Source organism: Rhipicephalus sanguineus, chromosome 3 (genome assembly GCF_013339695.2).
Source record: "Rhipicephalus sanguineus isolate Rsan-2018 chromosome 3, BIME_Rsan_1.4, whole genome shotgun sequence".
NCBI classification, from domain to species: domain Eukaryota; kingdom Metazoa; phylum Arthropoda; class Arachnida; order Ixodida; family Ixodidae; genus Rhipicephalus; species Rhipicephalus sanguineus.
The window spans coordinates 2652346-2670175 of record NC_051178.1 but is presented as its reverse complement, the minus strand read 5'-3'; the positions used below and the strand labels follow the sequence as shown (position 1 = coordinate 2670175).

Genomic DNA, 17830 nt, shown 5'->3' with positions numbered 1-17830 from the left:
CATGGACCTCGTTCTGAAATAATGACTCTTAATGGGCACCCTTCCTTGTGGGTCTTTGCCGAAAAGAACAAGTCTAACGAGCATTTTTTGCACCTTTCAATACTGCGAGCCAAACTTTCCAAACCTATGTTCTCGCAGAGTTTCTTTGCTTGCCTTTTAACTTTCAACAAAGACACGTCATTCCGCCGGTTAAACGACGCATTAATGGCCTGAAGTGCCTTATCATTAAAGCAAGCATAGGGCAAAACCATGAAACCACCGTCTTTATCAGACGTAAGCAAGCTTAAGTTATTTTCCAGAAAGAGGTCAAGTGCTGAACTGTTATCCTTTGTTAGGAGAGTGTCGTCTCGGGTGGATGAAACGGACAGTGCTAGGTGTGTTTCAGCAGGTGTTGACGTTTTGTTTCGGGCCAGGCCCTCGCGTGTTGTTACCCCTGTGGCACGTGTGAGGCGTTTCTTTCTGGAAAATAACTTAAGCTTGCTTACGTCTGATAAAGAGGGTGGTTTCATGGTTTTGCCCTATGCTTGCTTTAATGATAAGGCACTTCAGGCCATTAATGCGTCGTTTAACCGGCGGAATGACGTGTCTTTGTTGAAAGTTAAAAGGCAAGCAAAGAAACTCTGCGAGAACATAGGTTTGGAAAGCTTGGCTCGCAGTATTGAAAGGTGCAAAAAATGCTCGTTAGACTTGTTCTTTTCGGCAAAGACCCACAAGGAAGGGTGCCCATTAAGAGTCATTATTTCAGAACGAGGTCCATGGCAGAAGCTTGTGGCGTCATTTTTGTTAGAGAGCCTGCGATTGCTGAAAATTTCTGATCCTTTCTTGATCAAAAACGCGGATGATGTCATTGATTTTTTGAAACCTCTTCCCAGTATGTCCCTTGCCGCTTTTTCCATCGACGTGAAGGATTTGTTTTATTCAATTCCTCACAATGATCTGTCACATTGTGTCGAAGACGCCATAGATGACTATGGTGCTGTATCATTTTCTGGAAAGTTGGGTATTTCCGTGGCGGGTTTTTTGGATCTTCTTACACTGTACCTAAGTCAACCTTTTCGGCCTGGGGTGGTGATGTGTTTTTGCAACGTCAGGGCATCTGTATAGGGTCGTGCATTGCTCCGATCCTTAGCGACCTGTTCTTGGCCCGCATTGATAGGAAACTGGAAAACCAGTTACAAGGGGCTAGCGTTGTGAAAGTTTTCCGGTATGTGGACGATTTTTTGGTTTTTCACTCGGCAGATTTGGCAGGTTGCGAACAGAATGCCATGTCTATCTTGAAGGTCTTCCAGGACGAGCTCCAACCCCTTGAGGCCACGTATGAGCTCCCTGAAGGTGACACCATCAAGTTTTTAGACTTGAGGCTGTTTTTTTTCGAGACATCACACCTGTTGGCGGTATGAGCCTCGTGCTCAGAAACCATTGCTGCCCTTCTCGTCGGGCCACTCGAAGCTGGTGAAAAGGGCAATAGCGCACTCGGCCTTGCAGAAGGCCCTGTGCAAGTCGTGTCACCACAAGGTGGATGACGCCTTTCTGGAGCAGGTGTCCCGCCTCAGGGTCGCAGGTTACACGCAATACGTGGTGTCGTCTGTGACTGAAGGCCTGCTTAGGGATGTCAGGGACCCCAGGAGGAAGGAGGAGCGCAGAGTGAGATGGAGGGCGCAAGATAAGAAGAAGACAGCTGTGGTGCCCTGTGCATGATGTCTCGCACAGGCTTAAGAAAATCGGGGAAAGCGCTGGCGTTCGCGTGGTTTTTTCGGCCCCTGAAAAGCTTTCGGGCTTGTGCAGTTCGACCTCTCGGGTGAAAGAAAAAGGAGGCTGCACCACAGACCATAAGCGAAAGTTCGTTCCATGCAATCAAGGCGTTGTGTACGCCATCCCTCTGACGTGTGGTAGAAAGTACGTGGGTCAGACGGGACGTTGCCTGAACGATAGGCTCCGTGAGCACTACTACAGCGTCCAAACGACAGTATCGGGGCACCTGGGCATCCACGTGCGGGATTGTGAGTGTAGGCCCCTCTTTCAAAACACTGCGGTCCTTGCACGCAGTCGGGACCACAGTGTGAGGGAAATCATCGAGGCTGAGGAAATTAAACGGTCTGGGGACGCATGCGTAAGCATGCCTTCCTTGCATCTTTCTGACAAAGAGCTTTTGTTTTTGGCGAGTCATGGGAAGGGGGGCGGTGTTGGCACACGTGTGTGACTTATCGGCACTTTTCTTCTTTTCACCGTTCGGTTTTTACTTCCTGTTTTTTTTCTTTTATCTTTTCTTGCTTTCCCTGTGTGTATATATACATGCGTCCCAATTCAATAAACTCTAGTAGAAGAATGCGCTGTGTCCTTGTCCTCTTACTCGTCTGTTGCCTGTTCTTTGCGCTGAACTACGTTATGACCCCCAGATATCATTGCTTCGGACGGTACTTACAAGAGCTTTCCCAGTTGAAAATGACAACAGGACTTGCCTTGAGACAACAGAAATTTCTGTTGTCACAACAAGATTTTTCTGTAGTTACTACACGTTCGAATTGTGGGGACAGACTTCTCTGTTGTGCAGCGCATATTTTTGTCGTCTCAACAGAAGTGTGTTGTGTCGAATGTGTAGTGGTACAAAAGGAAGCTGTAGTACTACGACAAATGTTTATAGTACTCTATAAAAATTTGTTGTCACAATAGGCACCCGGCTGTTACTACAGGAATGTCCCTGCAGTATGCGACAAAATTTTGTTGTACTACAGAAATGTGTTGTGCTACAACAGAAACTAGTTGTCTTAGTGTGTCTTCAATTGTGACAACAGAAGCCTTCCTCAACTAATGCGACAAAAATTTGTAGTACTACGAAAACGTTTCCTGGTACAACAAAAATTTGTTGTCTAAGCATGCATCCAATTGTGACAACAGAAGTGTGCCTTGAGTAATGAGACACACTTCTGCATAATTACTACATCTTTATTTGCTAGTATTTTCTGTCCTGAAACCTGATGCCTTTATACACATATATACCAACTGAAAACTGATTGTGCTGTATATCTATGAAAAGTATGCTAGTGCCCAATGTGCCAGTGCACGTGCTAGTGCACAAGACAGAGAAGCATGCAGTCATGATGAAACTGCCCCAGCCATGAATATAGTTGATAGAGCTTGTAGCTTGGGTGAGTTGGTGATTGAATATCAACATGGCTGCATAGCATAAATTGAACGAAGACAGAAGTGAGGACACAACACAGTGCATGCGTTGTGTCCTCTCTTTTCATTCATTTGTGTTGTGCAGCCATGTTGACAAGAATATCCATTTTAAAAATTTATAATATGGCCATGGAACACCCTTCCCATGGTATCGTCAGGACCGAACTATACATGTAAATGAAGAGAGCAAATTAAGAATTGAATTCCAATTTCAAGAACTGAAGATTCACTTTTTGGGGTTAGCGCAGAACAGCATGTGCATATCCATGTCCTTGCCAAGATAAAAATAACAAAGAAAGTGGACAAGATAAGGTTTTGGGCTTTACATTGGGAAAACATAATGAGGCATGGTGTAGCAGGGGACTCTGGAATAATTTATACCACATCAGGAGATTTAAGGTGTACTTAAATCACATTTAAAGTGCATGCATGTTTCTTCATTTCACCCTCATTTAAGTGTGGCTATCATGGACAGATTCAAACGTGCATGCTTCATGCTAAGCAGCTAAATGCTATAGCCTCTTAGCTACCACGTTGGGTAAAAAGCACAATGAACTGAAGTCGTGTATATCTCTTTAATATCAATAATGCATCCAGCCAATACATTTTTCACAAGCACAGAAGTCCAAGATGGGTCTTTTTTTTCTGTGGTCCTTCAAAACAAAAGCTAAGTGCACAATCATTACCACACCAATACCATGCTTACGAGGACAAATAAATGTACAAGTTTGAAGGAGACATCATTACAACACCACTGACACAACCACCTTCGCATGTTAATTGCTTCTTCAGGTGGTATGAAGCAGTGAGGTAGAGCACGTGCCTGTTGAGAGAATCTGGCCTTGTGACTATATACAAATGCTTCGAGGAAACATAAAATTACTCGTAAACATAGCTCGTTGCCAGATGCATCACCTTTCAAACTGTGGCAGTCAGTTTCCACAATGTAACTTTTGGGGGCGAAGCTCCTTAAGGCGGCACCCGTTCGTCCCTCGTAGTCGTCGTGGTCGTAGTAGTGAGTAACAAGTCTTACGCTTTGACCTCCAAGGTGGTGCCGGTGGGAGATTTCTCCTGTGCGTTGTTGAACAATAAAAAATTCGCAGCGTGCGCGTTAACTAAAAGCCGAATTCTTCTGTCTCTCATTCCCCATTAGCAGCCATTGGCATGTTGCAGTAGGAAACGTTAGTAGAAGTAGAAGTGTAAGTGTTAGCTAAAAGCCGACTTCTTCTGTCTCTCATTGCCATTAGCAGCCATTGTTTACCTCCAAGGTAGTGCCTGGTGAGATTTCTCCTGTGCGTGATTAAACAATAAAAAATTTGTTCAAAACGCCGTTGATTGATGAAATAAACCAACGAAAGACGCCAGATGTTTTGTAAAAGCAGAACGAAAGAACGCCAGATATTTTTCTTAAAGTGTAGTAGTAGTAGTTATATGTAGCCACCTCGCCCGATCGTCAACGGGCGAGGTGGACCGACAACGGCGCGAGGACCCTGCCGTACGAGAGTTAAATCACACTAAAAGACATACTTTGCGGGCGATACACTCTAGTGAGCTTTCAACTTTTCGTCTTAATGTACATGATAAAGAAATTATTTCTACGAAAAACGCAAGGCACACCTTGAGCAATATGTTTGGTTTTGGGACGCTAAATGGAACCATGAGGCGATGCGAAGCTGGAGCACTTGCACGATCGCGTTCCGTTGGCTTTCGTTGGGCATGCTACCGACCTCGCGTCGTGGAACGCGCGTCCTGTCTTCCCTCTAGCCTTGCCTTTAATTCGCACAGGGCGAGCGGGGAATGCGGTCGCTCTTGGCGCTCTTTCGCTCGGGAGCGGACTTCTTCCTTGCATTTCACCGATCACAAGTGATAATGAAGGGACCACGTAAACCAACAGTACAATAAAAGTTTGATGTTTAATATATACACGATGTTTCACACTCTTTATATTATGTACTGGGCGCATTCCACGGAAGAGTTTCACGGTTTACAGATGATTCCCTCCGTAGCTTCGCCCCACTCATCATCATTCACCCCGTGGATATGCTGTGATTTTTTTTCGTTTTCAAGTCTGCCTACTCTTATGAAGTGACTGCGTGTGTGTTTGGTGCTTCTGCTGCAGTGTTTAGATGATGCACACATGATGCGTGCTATTTGCAACATGCAATCTGGAAAGGCTGCAAGCATGTCGAATGGCCAGTTGCCTGTTGATGAGGAACTATGTACAAAGTGGCAGAAGAAAATTTGCCGGAAAGATTTTGGTTAATGACAAGTCTCTCCCCATTGTTCTATGCAGCAAGAATATTATTTCGCGCCACTATGTTAGAGAAAAATCTGGTCCCTGGTGCAGTGTGAGAAGCATTTGGGGGGGTGTCTGCACAACCTGAAATACCTCTGCCCCCTGCAGACCCTCAGCAAAGAAACTGCGTAAAGATAGAAAAGCTTGAGATTCTACTTCTTCGAGCAAGCCAGAAAACTAGAGAGAGCCAGATGGTCATGAGCCTGCCATTTCGTTTGCCCCAAAAAAGAAGGTTGAACAGATCATCACATAAACAATAATGCACAACGAGCTAGTTGACACATTTCATCGATAGCGAGGTTTCTGTCACAGGTTACACATTACCCTGTAGGTGGAAGGTCCACAGCTGCTAGGCGCTGAGAGAAAAATGTTGAGCTTTTACGGTAACAACAAGCACTACACCTCACTCTTATTGAATTTCGTGGGTGTTCAAAAGGGGGAAAAAAGCTGCTTTGCAGCCTCATTGAACTGAAAGACATTGAACGTTGCAATCCTACCCTGAAAAAATCCTCAGAGCGGATCATACGGTGCCCTATTTTGCTCAAATGCCATGACCGTGCCTGAACCAAGCTGCTGACATCACCACCGCTCACTGTGGAGGTACGCCAGTCTTAGCTCATGATCATTGAAAATGAGTGGTTTAATTAAAGAAACGCTGGTTTGACAAAGCTCCTCTCCTAAGCCGCACCAGTGCAAGCCTTCATTAAGAGTAGTTGAGCTTTCAATAAAGCCATAGTGCGTATAGATGATCGGACGTCTCACATGGCATTCGGCATCAGACAGGCAAGAAAACAATAGCCGAGCAGCACGAATGAAACTTTTGCTAACAGTGTACTGTATGCGACGAGCTTCAAGGAGTAACCATTTCGTAGAACGTGCCATGTTTTGTTATTTCAGAAAAAATCCAAGCGGAAGAGACTTGTTTTCCTAGATGAATGTCGAATGTCGTCATTGAAATTGTTGAAAAATGCCGTTATTCCTCAGAGCACAGTGCTGGCCAACAAGCGGGCTGGATGCTAATGGCAGCTGATGACAAAATTGTAGTAGTGTGGCGTCTTGAAGCGATTGCGCAGGGTAAACAGCAATAGTGCACCTTGTGGCTCTCGACAGAAGCTATGCTGGCCATACTTATGCATACCATACCTATGTTCGTGCGTTTGTATGTGTGCGTGTGTATATATACACATGCAAAATCGAAAAACTTCGAGGAGGGCCTACCCCCCAATGCTACGCTAGTGCACATACTATACGACAGATGTCTTGTCGAAAGTCATGTTCATGTTGCACATGTTCACAAGCATGCTGGGTCTTTAGAGCCACTTAGTGAGCCATCATCTAGTGTAATGGCGAATCACTGAACACACCAAAGTTTCAGTGCACCCCCATGGAAGAGGAGTTGCTCTCAAACGAGTTCATTTTTTTAGCTGTGAACCAAACTCTATAGCTAGGGCTCCGTGTTTTAAGCTTTATCCGAAAAAAATTCGATAAAATTCGTTGATAAAATTTTTAACAATTCGTATTTATTCGATAAACTCTGATTTCAAGGGCCAATATGACCTCGTGCTGTTCTTTATCGAAAGGGCAAGTTATAAGCGCTCATTGATACATCTTCTGGTATGACCGATTTATAGATTACCACGCCTAGCTGTATTAGGCGATGTAGCTGTATGGTGCTCCGACTCGGCTTCCTACATGCAGAAGGTTCACAAGGTCTTGCAACTTTTGAACCCCAAATTCAAGGCGCTTCAATTCAAAGATCCACGCCACCTACTTAACTACGCTCTGGAGGATGGAATCAGGACGAGCTCGTTCAACGTAGTTCATGATTTTGTAGTGCCCTTTCCTGCCCTGTTGAGGTCGTCGCGGGAGCTGCGCCATAAGTTTGGTCTTGTGTGCTTGGCCATGGGCATTCCCATCAAGTCGCTGAAAACCGTATGTTCGCTGAGGTGGTTCTCTTTTTATGAAGCTCTAGAAGATACTTCGGACAACTGGCGCGCCAATTCGTCTTTCTTGAGAAGCGACGAAGCCAAGGGAACAAAGTGTGAGAAGCTCAAGAGTCTTATTTCATCACCTGAAGCTGTGCACGACTTGCTCGTTAAGGTGAGGTTTCTGAAGACCAATTCGTGTGCCGTGCTCTCAATCGTCAAGGAACTTGAGGCAGAGAGTACCCTGGTACACCAACTTTATCCCGTACTGGGGGTTCGTTTGCACGCACTCATCAGTCAATGGCTTGATCCAACCGAGGTCTTCGCATGGGTTGTCACAGGTCTGTTGGACCTCCTTGACGAGACTGACCGCTTAATGACTGTTGCAGACTTTCACGGATACTATGCTGCTGTCGCCGAAGGGTGGAGACAGACATCTGAGAGGAACCTGTGCGATCAACTACATTACAACAATCGTTTTGGTACTCTGTTCAAATTGTGAATACAAATGTGAAGCATGAGCTGCCCTGAGAGTTCGAAACCTATGCGCCTATTTTTTAATTAGTGCTCCTTGAAACTGACGACATGAGCCAGCTCCTGAGTGATTTTGCGAACTATCAGTGCTATGAAATATGTAACATTGTTGAACCCCTGTCGTTTTGGAGACTTCACAATTTCCAGTGGCCAGTGCTTTCCCGCTGTGCGTTGTGTCTTCTGACGCTTCCTGTTTCTAGCGCTAACGTTGAAAGGGCATTTTTATAGCTCAGAGTCATCAAGTGAAAGGAGCGCGCTTCGATCACTGACAGCAACCTCGCAAAGTATGCTCGAGTGTTTTACAATAAGCTTTAAGCATAAGGTTGTTATACGCACAAATACAGGTAATTTGTGTTCAAGTATTTCGCTTGTGCGTATATGTTTGTGTGCATTTACACCTTCTAGAAAAAAAATATCCTTCATGTGTTTTGATGCTTTAGTATTCAAATATGAATAGATCTAAGATTTTGAGGTTTCGAGAATAAAACAAATCTCCGAATATCGGAGAATTGCAGATTTACGAGAAATAAACTCTGTTAAACGCCAAACTTCCGTCAAAAATATAAACTCCGATAAACACCCGCCGATGTTAAAGAAAAATAAACACCGAAAACACTGAGCTCTACAAGATATTCACTTAAGAGGGTGTTGAGGCGAGCTCGTTGGTGCGGAATCATTAGAATGCAGCGCTTAAAACACAAACACACGGGGCGAGAACGAGGACGGGCACTGGGAACGAGGACAGCGCCCGTGCTCGTTCTCGCCCCTTGTGTTTGTGTTCTTTAAGCGCTGCATTCTAAAAGATATTCACAGTGAACATCAACACACATTCACACCACACATTTCACGATGGACGAGCCAGGCCACCGCTATGGCTGAATATCACAAAAGCAAATCCTAATCCACATTTGCACTTTCTGTATACACACACACAAAGACGAATCACATTTGCGGCTTCTCAGACGTGCGCTTTTCGTGTGATGCTCACGGGAAATACACACACACACACGCACGCACGGGCGCGCACGCTCCATGCATTCATAACTTCGGGCTAAGCACGAGGATCGTGCTGCACGAACACAACACAAACACGCATGACATTTGCGGCTTCGCAGATGTTGCATTTTGGTTTGATGCTTGCTGCTGCGTTCGATTTAGGAATGCAGGTGGTAGCAGGTAGTGCTCTTGGGGAATTACGCGCAACATACACAGCCACCATTCTTTCGGAACTTCGGGCTAAGCACGGGGATTATGCTGCACAAACAGAACAACGGCGTACCGTACGAAGACAGCTGTAACAATCATCGTACAATCGCGTATGCAACGACTACGAACCATGCTACGAACAGCTGTTGCCCCGTCAACATAGTGCTGTCCTTAAAGTGACGGCGGTGACGGGCCTGCTCACCTAGTTTTATAATTACTTCTGTTACTTGTGCCTATAAATTACAAACCACTCGTGCTATTCGCTCCTGTTGATGAAAAGTTAACAGTATAATGGTGATTTAAGCAACAACATTAAAAACAATTTGTCATGTTTGCGGCTGTTACTTTTAACAAGCGGTAGGTAGCGCTGCGCTTCTTCTTCTTTTTTTTTTCCGGCGCCCCATGGAGAAAAAAAAATGGCTCCACACTTTTGTATTTCTTCACGCAGCAACGTGATCGGCGTGTTTTCGATGATCTCGACGCTCAGCAAGATCCATTGTGCAGTGTTAAGTTCAGAAATGTTTTCCTCATCCTATGCAGCAGTGAATTCTCTTGTGCGCTTCGTCGTTTCCGCCCGCTGGATATCGACGATTTTGACAAAGAACTCTACGAAGTCTTGCGGGCTGGCGAGGAAAACGGCAGCACCCACTTACTGCACATGAGCCGTGAGTATTGCAGCATTACTTCGCTTGTTTGTAAGCACCCCGTTAAGACAAAATTGTCCGCCGACTGCAGAAACTGAGGAAGGGATGGAGGAGGCGTGAGTCGAACAACAACCGACGTGTGCAGCGGAAACTCGGCGATGCTCAACTGGGACCGGGATCACGAAAAAGTGAGCTACGCCTGTATGCTTTCTTCTTTAATGTAACGGAAAGCTTCATTGTGCGTTTTCGTTCCGAGTGGAGCGAGCCTTGGCGATACGCTTAATGAAAATAAAGTAAAATGGTGTGCTGAAGAGATATCCGAGTTCGTAAGCATCATTCAGCAGCATTGCGAGATGCTTTTGCAATTAACCCCGCGTTTTTTAGTTTTCTAATGATTGACAGCAGCATGTTCTCGTATCTTTCCTTTTTCTTTTTTTAGAGGAGCAGATAAGTTGTGCAACAATTTTGCTATGATACACACCCAACGAGCGTTCGGCTCCGCGCGCTACAACCCGCTGGTCACTTCACTGAAGCAGTACGAACAGCCTGTTGCGTGCACTTTGTTTATTTACATTTCTGAGACTATGCTGATAATTGTATCATACCGTCACGCTTTTACCATTGCAGATGTGAGTGTTTCACTCATTCACGCCATGATTATCTAAAGTGAAAGCTAATTGATTGCAATGATAAGGCCTGTCTTGAAGGCATGATTTCGATGCTGCATGTCAGCCTCTGGCACGATTGTAGGCTTTTGCACCATCCTAGATCAAGTGCGTTACTAGGACAGTGACCTTGAAGTGCAGGTTAAACGCCTAACGAGATTATGCCAGAATTGATCAATTCCGAAGACTGCCAGTTGGCGCTTGTTTCATCATGATCAATTCCGTTGCCTCTTGAAATGAATGCACCAGCTATAGTTGCATTTGTTTGCACTTTGAGGGAGTATCGCACTGCTTCTGCAACATTGTGACTAGCTCAGTACCTTTGTTTTGTGTCATTTTGAGGTAATGGTCATAGTGAATAAATTTTCCTTTCCTGCTAAGATTTTCTTATCCTGTTTTGTGTTGAGAGGCTTTCACGCAGTGTCAATTCTTGCGGCAGTTGCTTAATTTTCATTTTACAGTTGCCTCTAATTAACTTATGCCTGGGTGGTGCTCTGAAAAAGTCCTGCCCCGATGCCTTGAAGCGTAGTTTTGACGCGCAAGTAGGCCAGCTCGAAAACGCCGATTACCCTAATACATTGCTCTCTGCTGTCGCCGAAAGGCTACTGAAGCAGGTTTGGCGAGGAGACGATTGCAAAGAGCATGGAAGCACCAACGAAAAGCACTTCGTTGGTGTTTTCTTCGTTTTCTTTTTATTTGCACCTCATTTAAATGTGATTCACACCAATTGTGCCTCGGAACTGACTGCTGCTTCGGTATCTTATGTTCATCTCTTCAGCAGAGCTGAACTTTGTCGCAGAAATTCGATTCCCTACAGAGCGCACGACATCCGTGGGTCGTATTTCAGCCGCGTTTCTTAGATGCATGCGGCATAAGCATTGTGAATGGTGAGTGTACCGCTTCCTTGTCATAATTTACATGAAGAGCCTGTACAACGAAAAGTGAAAGCAGTAAAAATCTAAAAAGACAGTGCTGCTTTGCAGTACTTTGCTCAAGGCATCACATGAAGCGTGGATGGTGAGAGAGCATGTGGGGGTATCTCATTGATTGCATGCCTTTTAAAAAGGTTATAGCTTGAAATGAAGGCAAGGAGACAATATTACTGCTCCTCCGAGGGTGGCCGACATGGTGAAAGAAAGACGTTGAAGCGAGGTTGCTTGTGCTTCTGCATCTGAGGCTTCCACCTGTGAATTTAAGGCTCAGTAATTTTGAAGCACTTTCATTTGTTGGTTTACTAATTGACTAGGAAGTTATCATATGCCTCCGTCTTCAAGAAATGTGCTTGTTTTTTAGTGATTAGAACAGTGATTTAGAACTGCCAAGCAAAATGAAGTTGTCTTCGATAACGCTCGTCCTCATGTTTCTGATGCGAAAACATGCACATATCCCTTGAGAAAGAAGGCATGAGACATAATTCGTAAACCAAGAAATTAAAGCACTTTAGAATAAATAATGATTAGCTACGCAGATGGAAGCTTCAGCTTACAAAGCAGCGGCACGCCCACTTCGACATCTTTCTTCCATCAACTCGGCCATCCTCGATAAACAATACTATCGTCGTCTTGCCACCGTTTCAAGCTAGAACCTTCTTAAAGCTACACAGTCAAACATTATTCCCCATGGGCTCATCCACACTGCATGCAATGCCTTTATCACAATAATCGTAGGGTGGCGCCATCCTTTGAGATATTCACCACTTTCTCTCCATTAATTATGCAGGCTATCCTTGTAAAGTATGACAAAGACACAGTATACTCGTCATTCTCAATGCTTGCTACATGGTTCAAAGGGGTGCGGCCTAGAGATAACCCATGGATGCTGCGTGTTCATGCTCAGTCGGGGATGCGATCCCCAAAACAATTCATCACTGCCGAAGAACAGAGCGTGAGATACCTAAGCAGCAGTCGACTGTGATGCACAATTGCGAAAGTCACAATTAAGCGAGCTGCGTATAAAAATAGGAGTGTATCGCCAGTGTTTAGGTACTTATATTATATAATTATATATTTCAAAGTGAACCATCTGAAACTTTGTTGGCGGCACTTCAAAAAGCCGAAGCATGTAAAAACGTGAAAAACACAAAGCAGCATAAGATCTTAGCACCCAAGTGGCTGCCGCCTCTTTCCATGGTCCCAAAGAAGTGTGCGGCACAGTGAAGTGGACTTATGGTCCAGCGTCCAGGGACACGGTGGACGCTCAACATAACACTAGCTTATCTTGCCTAAAACAAATCACTTCGATTAAACTATCAAAAATGAATCTTGCTGGTTATACCCTTTCAAATGAGTGCAAGCATGCATTTTTACTTGGATGGCTTCACCAATCTGCATGTGCCTAAACATGACTCATTCCACACATTTTTGAGGCCCGTGTACTTAGATTTAGGTGCAAGTTGAAGAACGCTCAGGTGGTCAAAATTTCCGGAGCCCTCCACTACGGCATCTCTCATAATCGTATTGTGGTTTTGGGACGTTAAACACCATCAATTATTCCACACATTTTTCTATGTCTACGCTTCTTTGTCTTCAAAACTACTGTGTCGTCAGCCTCTATACTTTTTTGACACACTTACTGCCGACTGTCCAGCCATGTGATGTAGTTCTATTGTGTTTATAGACTTTGTTGAATTTAAAAAAAATTGTCGTAATAGACGCAGAATTGCCGCATTGCTTCACCACAAAGCACATTGTGAGGAGAGTAGTGGGTCCTAAGGGGAGCGAATAAGAAAGTGCCATTGCTTTTCTAGCAAATAGCAGAGATCTGAAGGGCCCCTAAACCACCCAGACGTCCAAATTTAGTTGTGGTGGGGAAGTTGTGCACGAGTCTACAACGAACACGTAGCCGTAAAAATTTTTCTAAACGATGCTGTAGTAGCAGAATTAGACGTGTTTGATGATCGAAACGCGGCTACCGATCCTTTCCCTCTTTCCTTCGCTACCCTCCGCTCGTCGGCTGGTCTCCTCTCCCAAAGCCGCTTTGCCCTCCTCGCCGAACGCCCCTTCCAATCTCACTTGACATACCATCATAGCTGACGCACTCTTCAAAACAGCATGCACTTCCAGTCCGTTGCCGCGACCGCGACTCCGTCAGCTCCGTGCTTCTCGGCTAACTGCTGTTGTTGCCGTGCCGGCTCGTGCTCCTACGAATCATGCCGGTATGGACCCTGTGTTGCGCGCGCACGCCTTCAAAGGATCGCCAACATGGTAGAAAACCGGAGCCAAACTCCTGCAGCAGGCGTGGGTCGTAATGGTAGTCTTCAGCAGCGAAGTGGCGCCCACAAACACGTACAACACTGTTGCGCTTTGATTGTGCTGTAACTCCGATGCGCTCAAGCCAGGCATTTCGCAAGGTGACATCACGAGGTAACACGTGTCGCATCTTTTCGTTTTTCCAGTCGGCGCTTTTGCAGCCAAGCGCCGCACACCAATGCGTGAAAGCCATCGCAAAACACTGTCGGATTCAGTCCGCGCAGCTTATCAGCCCGCTAGGCGTGACTGTGCCTGTACGCTAGCGATTTGGCAGTTGCATTACGGGCTGCAGTTGCTGATTTGCTAGCGCGCGGTCGCGGGCAACACGACGGAAGGAACGGAAAAGCACGGGCAGCTGCTTGCAGACTAACCGGAAGTCGTAGGTTCTTGTTCGACCAATCACAGCATCGCCTGCATAGCGCATCACAGATTGAACACACGACGTCACACACGTCACTAGGCAAACCGGAAGGGCTCGGAGAGGAGAAGAAATTGTTTCTTGGGAATTTGTGGCGCACCCGCGGCTTGTAGCGCTGCCATGTGTGGCATCGTTGATCATGACGGCGTTCTGCACATGATGCGCGTGTTTACTTGAAACGTTTGAAAAAATATCGGAGGGTGGTTTAGGGGCCCTTTAAAGGGACACTGAAGGACTTTTTTAAAAAAAATGACTTTGGAATGTGTAATCATAGTTTGATCCTTGCTGAATACGAAAACCAATGTAAGAGTTCACAGAAGTGAACGCAAATGGCATTTCTTGGCAAAAAAAGAGCGGCTGCAGCCGCAGGGCTTTTTGAATGCTGAGCGAAGGCGGTAACGTCAACTTCGGTATGCCGCGTCATCGGCGCCATCAGCTCCGTAAAAGCATGGCCTTCGCGATCAGTTCCACCAACGCGCGCAGCCAGAAGTAGTCACGGAGGTCACGGCTCCGCCAAAACCACGGTGGTAGAATAAAACAGGTGGCCCATCGAGCGCCGCGAGCGCGTTGCCATACTGCTCGAGTTGCTCGCGGCCGCCGCTAGGTTCGCGACGAGTTTTTGGCCCGAAAGACGCGAATTGCAAGCTCTCGCTGGGCTGTAAAAACCGGTTTATCTAGCTAATTTTGTGGCTTTAAACGGTTGTTTGTGCTTTTACTAGCGTGTAGTGGCTGTCTGCCAGCTTCGGCCGCAAAAGTGAGAGCGCCAGGCTTTATGAAGCTTAAAACTTTTTAATCGGCGCGGGTAGTCCCGATATGACTGTCACAGGGTGCCGATTGCAAGAGACGCGCGCGTATTTTTTTTTTTTCGAAAGCGTGCAAAATTCTACCGGCGAGTGTATAGAGCAAAAAAAAAAAAACATTTGGTTTTCACGCTATCGTATGTATGTCGGAGGACAGTACCTGGCGGTCTTTCCGTGGAATTGCATTCCTCCACAACTACAGTCGCTTTTCGTCTTCCGGCGCGGAGAAAAGACAGCTTTTCTTTGCACGTTTTGTAGCCAGATTTTCAATCTGGAGCGAAGCATTTTCGTCCCATGGTGGCCGCCGCATCAGCGGCACAGATCGAGCCACCGTGGTTTCAGCCATGGTTCCAGCTTGCAAAGTGAGCGGAAACACCGATGCGGTCACGCGCGTTGGTTTGACAGAGCGCAACAAACGCGACGCATCAGAGCGGATCTCAAGCCGTGGGATCACCTAATCACGACCACCGTGATCTGGCCGTGATCATGACTCGAAGGCTGATTGCGCCTTTGCGACGCTGGTTGCGTCGCATAGGGACGCTCTTGCTCTTCGGACGGTTGCACCCACGGACGCCTCCGCATTTATCGAAGGTGACCAAGCAGAAAGGAAGAGACGCGGCTGCAACGCTGGTTGCGTTGCATGCTTTCATTAGTGGCGCGTCCGTTCTAAGCGATGGCAACTCTTCAGTGTTGCTCTAGGCCTATCTAGTGTAATAAATACACCACGGATCTCTTTCTCAAAAGTTAAAGATGTAAATTGCAGTTTAAATGCTCGCGACGGACACTGGCCACATGCTTTCAAATGCGCTGGAGCCGAGATATCGGCCCAGAGTATACCTGCTGCCACCTTGCGGAAATGCGGCGGCAACACGAGCACCTCCGTGACACGCGCGGCGCATTGGCGGAGCGGCGCGTCGGGCCACCCGTTATTCTACCACCGTGGCCAAAACTACCGACGATGACGTAGTTCCGGTCACGCCCACACTTTCGGCGCGTTCGCGTGGGCGGAGCAAGACGAACTTTTCTTTCGCGTATATTAAACCTCCTGCTGCCACAACAGCGAAAAAAATTACGCCATCGTCGACAATAATGTTGGTCCTTGTTAAAAACAAAGTTTTACCGAATTGTAAAACCACTTCAGCATCCCTTTAAGGCGTTCAGTGTAGTATCGTATTGTTGAGAGATTTCCCAGCAACGTATGTTTTGCCCACCTCGGCAACATTCAAATCACTGCTAAGGACAAAAACGGACAGATGTTCAGCAGAGTGTGCACAGTAAATGTGCCTTTACATTTATCTTGTGCTGGTGCAATAGTTACAGACAATATTTCACCTAACAAACACCAACAATTTAAAAAAAAAGTGCTTAACCACAACTCAATAAAACCGACAACATATGGTTTTCCATCATCTGGTGTTCGTTGGGTGCTCGGATGCGTGGTTCCGCATCCAAGTCTACTTTCTTGTTTTATAGCGATACTTGCAAACATTAGCAAGGCTCTTGCTGCCTCGAAGTTTGCAATGGTGAATGCTAATGCATTAAGTGGTAGGTCTACAGTGTTTGTTAATTCAGCAAGAATATTGTTACACTGCTGTAATACGCATGTGCCGCAGCTTTTTGGTAATGTTTGGCTTTTATGGCTGTAGCATTTTCATTTAACAGTGCATATGGTTGGCATCTATGGGTCATCGGGAGTCGTTGGGCTCACCAATCCTGGTTAGGCATTCCAGAGTGCATAGCACCAACTGTAGAAAGCCTAGCATCTTTTTGATTTCTAGGTCTGTAGTGTGCTTCGCCAATAATCGATGTACATACCTGTTTCTTAAGTTCATGCATATAATTGAACCTTTTCACTGATCAAACCATGCACTGCCGTGTACTTCTGCATTTCAGCCGACAGCACCAAAATGCAATAGCCTATGCACTTTCTGTGCTGAGACACCTTGAAACAAACAAAATGCCCTTTGGTACATTAATAATGTGCTGCCCTTGTGTGTTGTGAGTGACCTATATAATTTCCTGGTTTACATTTTAATGTTTGTTGAGAATGCCACCGAGCAAGGACAGACTGCAGTGGTGGGGAAATGAGGGGTTGTTACCTGTAATATAATTTGGGATTATTTGACACCCGTGCCCTCCCACTCAATTGGTATGATGTACATTTTATGGCATATTTTTTTTTTCGTCGAAGATAAGACTTGTGCTTGCTTCTTATATTCGCAGACACCTTTACCTCGAGGCGAAAAAGTGTCCCCTGCAGGACCTCCAGAAGAAATACCAGTCCCCGCAACGGTACCTTGCACAAGAATGTGCCAACCTGCACTATTAATCCAGCTAGGTTTTCATGGACATTTTCATTAATTTTATTGCCCTTGAAGTTATTAAAGTGCTAATTTGTTTTAAAAATGAGTACGTGTCAACTTCACTTAAGAGGTACCATGTAAATGTGCATGGGAAAGTGTGCAGATGTGTGCATTTTTAAAATCCAGTTGCTACCCTCAGCACTGCATAGATAAACTTATTGCTAGTGAAGCTGCAAGAAATTTCTTTTCGTTTGTTTTGCTCTATTACGTCCAAATACAGTACTTAGAACATCTTTTTTTTTAGTTATTGATCCTGAGGCCATTGACTACCTCAGTGCAGCTTGAGGCATTAAGGGTCTGTTGCAAAATCACTAAGTTTGTTGTTAAATTACCCTTAGTTGTCAGCAGCAGTGCTGTCACTCCAGATTTCTTAGTACGCAGTGTTAATTTATCAGGATTGGACTGGTTTGTCCGATTTCAAACGCTCATATTTGCATTGCCTACCACAAAGGAATAAATTTTTTATTAGTAAAAAGTAAGACAAACTTGCAAAGCTTCCGCTTGCCCTGCCGAGGAACTGAATTTTATTACTGCGTACTACATGAACATGT

The 17830-nt window shown here is 45.5% G+C and overlaps 1 protein-coding gene and 1 long non-coding RNA gene across 3 annotated transcripts in view; both read left to right on the top strand.

Annotated features, from left to right (window-relative positions):
- The window catches only part of LOC119386408 (ATP-binding cassette subfamily C member 4), a 1176877-nt gene that overhangs the window by 472509 nt on the left and 686538 nt on the right, over positions 1–17830 (top strand). The gene's annotated exons all lie outside the window — the stretch shown is intronic.
- LOC119386410 (uncharacterized) lies at positions 9556–17311 on the top strand. The gene is made up of 3 exons (XR_005182241.2): positions 9556–9806; positions 9877–9973; positions 17140–17311. It is a non-coding gene; the product is annotated as an uncharacterized LOC119386410 (long non-coding RNA).